Here is a 6,160-nt window from a genome sequence, read left to right on the forward strand (position 1 = left end):
CCCTAATTAATCAGCACTACTAATAGTAGGGCATCTGCCCTGAATGATAAAACTCAGCCCAGCATTGCAACAACTCAAAAGATTGATATGAATGTTTTGTTTCATTGGTTCATTATATATTGTCCCAATAGTGCAATTAAATAATTAAATTGCAAACATTAAATATATACACATTGACAAAGGAGAAAAAAAATTCAAATTCACAGAATAAAATCTTACAAAGTTAGCCTAAGGTGAGCAAATGAACAAGAGGAAGTTCAAATCTTGAAAATTGATCATTTTTGCACTAGTAATTGACAGTATTTCATTAAAATCAAATAATAATGTATGAGAATTAAATCTTCCACAGATTGGATTTGTAAATACTTAAGTTTTTTTTCAAAGTATCTGTGACTACACATACTTGGAGTTATTCCTTCAATAAAATGCCTAGAACACCCGAAAATGTTAAGAACCTATATGTAAATTTCACACAAAAGTAAATGATCGTGAGTAAATAATTTTTCTGAATAAAATATTTTAATTCTTTTGTCAGATTCCAAGGCTAGTTATGAGTTTTAGTAATTAAAGCACTTGATATCCATAAAGGAACCAAGAACAAATCCACTCATCTTATAAAAATTTTTATGTGAGCTGGGCTCCAGTGACTCACACTTGTAATCCTAGCTATTCAGGAAGCTGACATCTGAGGATCACAATTGGAAGCCAGCCTGGGCAGCAAACTCTGGGAGCCTGGAAGTGGTGCTGTGGCTGTAGTGATAGAGCATTAACATTGATCACAAAAAGATACAGGGACAGGGCTAAGGCCTAGTGTTCAAGCCCCAGGACTGGGAAAAAAAAAACTGTTACATGATTGAGAGTATCACAGTTCATTGAGAAGATGATATTTATTCAAAAACATGTCCTGAAATAACTGGCTGGTTACTGGGATGTTTAAAACATGTTATCTTTATGTGGTTTTGTTTAGGAAGAAAATATTTCATTTTGCCATTCTTTCTAGGCTCCATGACAATTTCATTGCAATCTTACATGAAGAAATAAAGGGTGATCTCTGATACTTCTTTTTTGTACTTATTGCCTAGAACCATGTGAGCTATTCTGAATCTGGTGTTGCTTCAAGTTGCCAAGAGTCTAATATCCTTAGATAGAATATGAATCAGGATTTGTAGTGCATTTACTGGATCTATTTATTAAATTGAGGCACTGTAACTTGTTCCCAAAGAAAACTGTATGCAATGAATGTTTCAGAAAAGCTCCTGAAGCTGGACAGGTGTATTTATTGCCCACAGTTGCAGAAGGTTTATGAGAGAATGAATAGAGTTGTCTTTTGAATATATTTCTTTACTTCCTAAACTATATATAGTACTTAAAAGTTATTTGGCACCTGCAATTTGCACTGAAAAAAAAAACAGTAAAAAAAAAAAGCCTCCACCCATTCTCTGAGGTCAGAAAAGAAGTGGAAAGGAAGGGGAAGAATAGAAGACTGCTGTTTATATGGCAGGTTAGAAGTGCTCAGAAAGGGCTACGCAGTGAAGAATTGCAGAGTGGATGCCTGTACACAGAGCAGAGCTCTTCTGCCATCTGGAAGCTTTAATTCCCCACAGCTAGACACTTTCCAAAAGCTGCTCATCCCTTACGGTAAACTTAGCATTTCTGCTGTCCTGGCAACTATGTGCTTGGTATACAGGCTGCCTCTGGCTATTAAATTATTCTTGTCAGATTACCTCTGCCCCCAGACAGACTGGAGCCCAGGGAGTGAGTCTTAGATTGGGAGCAGTTTGAAGCAAGTCAGTGCCAAAGGCATAGAGCTGGGCTACAACTCATGGGTTGCATTTCCTAGAAGCAAGGGAGAGGTGGTTACTTTATTAGGGGTGAATAGGATATAAGCAAGCAAACCCCCACACACACATGAGATTTCATGTATATATTTATGTATATATAAGCTTTCATATATATATATATATATACACACACACATGCACATATATATATATGAGCCTTCACATATGTACAGAAAGAAAAAGAAATATATGAGAAAGCAGGAAAGAGCACAGAGAGAAAGCAAACAGGGAGTCAGATATTGAAAATTATCAAGGGAAAGAATTAAAACTGAAGGACCAAAATGTATAAAGAACACTTGATGCTTAACACGTTATAGGGTGAAAAAAAGAAAAAAAAAGGAAAACAAAACCTAGAGCCTAAAACAAGCCTTAGATTTATTTAAGTGTTTACTATGGCCCAGATACAGAAAAACAAACAAACAAACAAACTGCTGTTTAACTTGTTTGACTTGAGTGTTTAAGTGTACTTTTGTTTTTAATTAGGAAAATTGTTCTTCCCACAAATGGTTTATTTACATTCAGAAATGTGCATATACATATGCTGATAATGACAAATGTGTATGATTATCAGAGATAGGAAGATTTTAACAATGATACATCAATAAACTGACTCATTAAAATTCACACCTGAATACTTCTGGCTGTCAATAAATGAATGTAATTTAATTGAAATAAAAATTTAGTATGTGGCTGTGACTCCATTAGTGGTTGAGCTTTGGCCTAGCCTGGGTAGCATTTCTGAGATGATAAGCCTGATACTCGTTATTAGGGGGACAAAAATCTACAATAAACTGGAGACATAAACAAAACTTAGAAGATCTACAACAGTGATTCACATATAGTAAGTCTACAATTGATTTATTTAAATTTATTAAGAACTTAAAAATCTGAACTACAGTGAATTTATTATCATTAGTTCAAACATATATCTAATCCTGAATTGATTTTTTGTTTGTTTTGTTGTTGGTGTTGTTTTGTTAGTCATGGGTCTTGAACTCTGGGCCTGAGCACTGTCCCTGAGCTCTTCAGTTCAAGGTGAACACTTTACCACTTGAGCCACAGTGCCAGTTCCAGTTTTCTGGTGGTTAAAGTGAAATAAGAGTCTCAAGAACTTTCCTGCCCAGGCTGGCTTTGAATGGAGATCTCAGATCTCATCTTCCTGAGTAGCTAGAATTACAAGTGTGAGCCACTGACACCAGGCTTGATTTGTTTTCTAATAAAGTCTTTGAGCACTGGATGTTGGCTTAGGCTATACACACTGGGACTTTAATAAAAGAAAACGTGGGGGCTTCCCTGGAATTGGTATATGTCCAGATTGGAGGCTATGTAGCCAGGGTAGAAATAGGAGTGCTATTTGCTATTTGCATAAATCCTCCATTGCAAATCTGCTGCATGGCACAAGCTGCCAAGTGACCCATTCAAGCCCCCTCCTCGAACTCACAATACAGAGGACCCTCCTGATGCTAGGCTGGTTGGGCTTCCTGAAGGAAAATGTAGCTGCCGTCCTTGGGGAAGCTCTCGGGAGACAAGAGTCCTGGTTTGCACTGTTGTTGTCACTATTTTCTCAACCACAATAGGTGTAACTGATCCATGAGGCCATACTGATGGCAGCACTTTGCCATCTGGTATCTGTAAGAAACTGAGTGACAGATATTTTTGTTTCCAATATTGGGAAATGGCCATCTATACCTTAGTACTTGTGATAAACCACCTTCAGTGGTTCTACAGTTCTTAATCACAGACCTAGATGTTTTATATGTTTATACATTTGTAAGATGATATCATTTTTACTCTATGACACATTCTAATTTTTAAGCTCTTAATGCTCACCAACTTGATTGCATGTTGTTTGTTCCGAGTATTTGATCCCTAATTCCTATCTTCTTGATTAGTTTTTTACCACATTTATGATATTCAAATGTGCAAGTCAAATATCTACAATAGATTAAAAAAAATAATATTGGAAGCCAACACCCACTTTGATTTGATGGTTGATATTTACAACTGCTCCTCCAGTCATTCCACTAAAATTATATGCTTAATAACCGTGATGATTGTGTTGATACAAGCATCCAATTTGATTTCTAATAAAAAGTGAAAATTTAATTCATGTTTCTGAGCCAGATACCTTCCTCCTGCTTGAATTCATTCCTAATACTTATACTATGTAAAATAACATTTCAAGACAAATATTATCATTATTATCATTAATAAAAGGATATTATTAACATTATTAAGTCAAAACTGCCTGATAAGATGAATTATTATAAAAAAGCATGAAATGTATCTGAACTGTATCTTTCAAATAAAGATTATGGATTCAAGAATAATCTAAGCCTAATAGAGACATACTAATAACTTCAGTTTTAAGTATCTATGTAGTTGGATTTTCTGATTTGGTTATCCTGGATTTCAAAAGAAAAAATATTTGCTCATTTTTCTTTTGAATTATATTTTTATTATATTTGAGTAGTTGGACAAAGAGGTTACTATTCACCAAATCAGCTGATAAATAAAATACATATTGACTGATGTCATCCCTTTTATAAATCTCCCCCATCCCTCTTAACTCATCTCAACTTTCCTAGTTCCATGGTTATGCATTGAATATGTCCACTGCATTCTCCTCCTTTCTCTCTTCATTCATCTATCCTCCCTTTCCTTGACCTCCTCCACACCTTCAATGATTAGTTTTCTGGAATTAATTTTATCGGTCCATGATGCTGGACAGAGATGTTGAGCATTTCTTTCTATGTCTGCTGGTTACTTTTCTTTCTTGGTCTGAGTGGTGTCTCTCTTTGTTCTTTTGTTTAAGATCAAGCGTGTTTTCTGTTCTCATCATTTTAATATCCTACTTTTTAAAATAAGACCCTAATAAAATTTATATCCATTCTGATTATCTAAACAAGATTATCAGTAAAACTAGGTCAGGAAAATATTTTAATTCTAATGATAAGTTTAAGCTTTACAGTAAGAAGGATTCTGCACACTCATAGGTTTCCAACTAGCTTGGAAGCAATTCTGTCTTGTTATCATTCCAATAGAGAAGACTCTAACCATTGACATATATGTGACTAAGTGCATTGAATAAAATAAGTATGCCATTTGATTTATTATTATAAGCACAAAGTTTGTACTGACTAGAATCAGGCCCTCTCATTATGAACATCAGCAAGTTCCAGGGAAATATAGATCCAAACCTCCAAACCCAAAGTGAGTATACTGCAGTGCTTATCATTTAGGGTTTTGTGGCTAGAGAATGTAGACTCTGACACTGCTTTGGGCACATGGAAAATTTGAAATTTAGAAGCATTTAGCTAAGTGAAAAGTTAAATTTTCTATGTGGTTCTTTTTTCTCACTTTGCAGGAGTGCAGTAGATTCTTGTAGCAGAAAAACAAAAGGATTTTTATCACTTCTCAGCAGGCTTAATGTCCATTTTGTGGCTTCTTTTATGTTCTACTTTAGAAGAATTCAGACACAAAGTGATCAAGAAACATTTTACCCTATTTTATAAATCATATGCTCCTGGAAATTGGGTAGAGAGATCTAGATAAAAGTTTCAAGAAATGCAGCATTGATTCTTAACAGTCATTTTCAGGAATACTGAGTTGTAAGTAATTTCACTTTCTACAACTATTTTATAAAAATATAACTGCATTCCTTAAACATTAAATTTCATTTAAATATCTTCCTTAAAAATACCTCCATATAACAATTTATTTATTTTTAATTACTGTACAGAGGGATTACAGTTACATGGACACATTTCTTATCAAGCATTGCTGCCTCCTCCTTTGTTTTTCCCCTACCATCCCTTCATTCCCACCTCCTCAGTTACAAGCCTCCCCCCCCCACCTAAATTGCAAAGTTCTTTTTTTGACATAGCATCTTGTACATCTCATTGTTGCAATGGGTCAATCTGTATGCCTATTTAAACAATTTGTTTGTTCCCTTCCCCTCCACAAATTATACCAGCATCAAATACAGTGAAAACAGGGGTTAAACTGTGGGGGAGGGACAAACAAAACAAAACAAAAATCACATAGTACCTTATAAATATGTTAGAAACAATAGCAAGAAGGAAAATACCACTTCTGTACCTATCTTGGGGTTCATTTCACTTAACTTCATCTTATCTGACCTTTGCTGCTTGACTCAGACATATACTAGTTATTGCAAACAAGGGAAACCATGGGACCTATGTTTCTTTGCACCTAGCTTAATTCACTTAATCTATTTTTTCCAAGTCTTTCCATTTCCTAACAAATGGAATGGAATGTCATTCTTTCTGATGGAGGCATAGAATTCCATTGTGTAT

The sequence above is a fragment of the Dipodomys ordii genome, unplaced genomic scaffold (assembly GCF_000151885.1).
Source record: "Dipodomys ordii isolate 6190 unplaced genomic scaffold, Dord_2.0 Scaffold30, whole genome shotgun sequence".
NCBI classification, from domain to species: Eukaryota; Metazoa; Chordata; class Mammalia; order Rodentia; family Heteromyidae; genus Dipodomys; species Dipodomys ordii.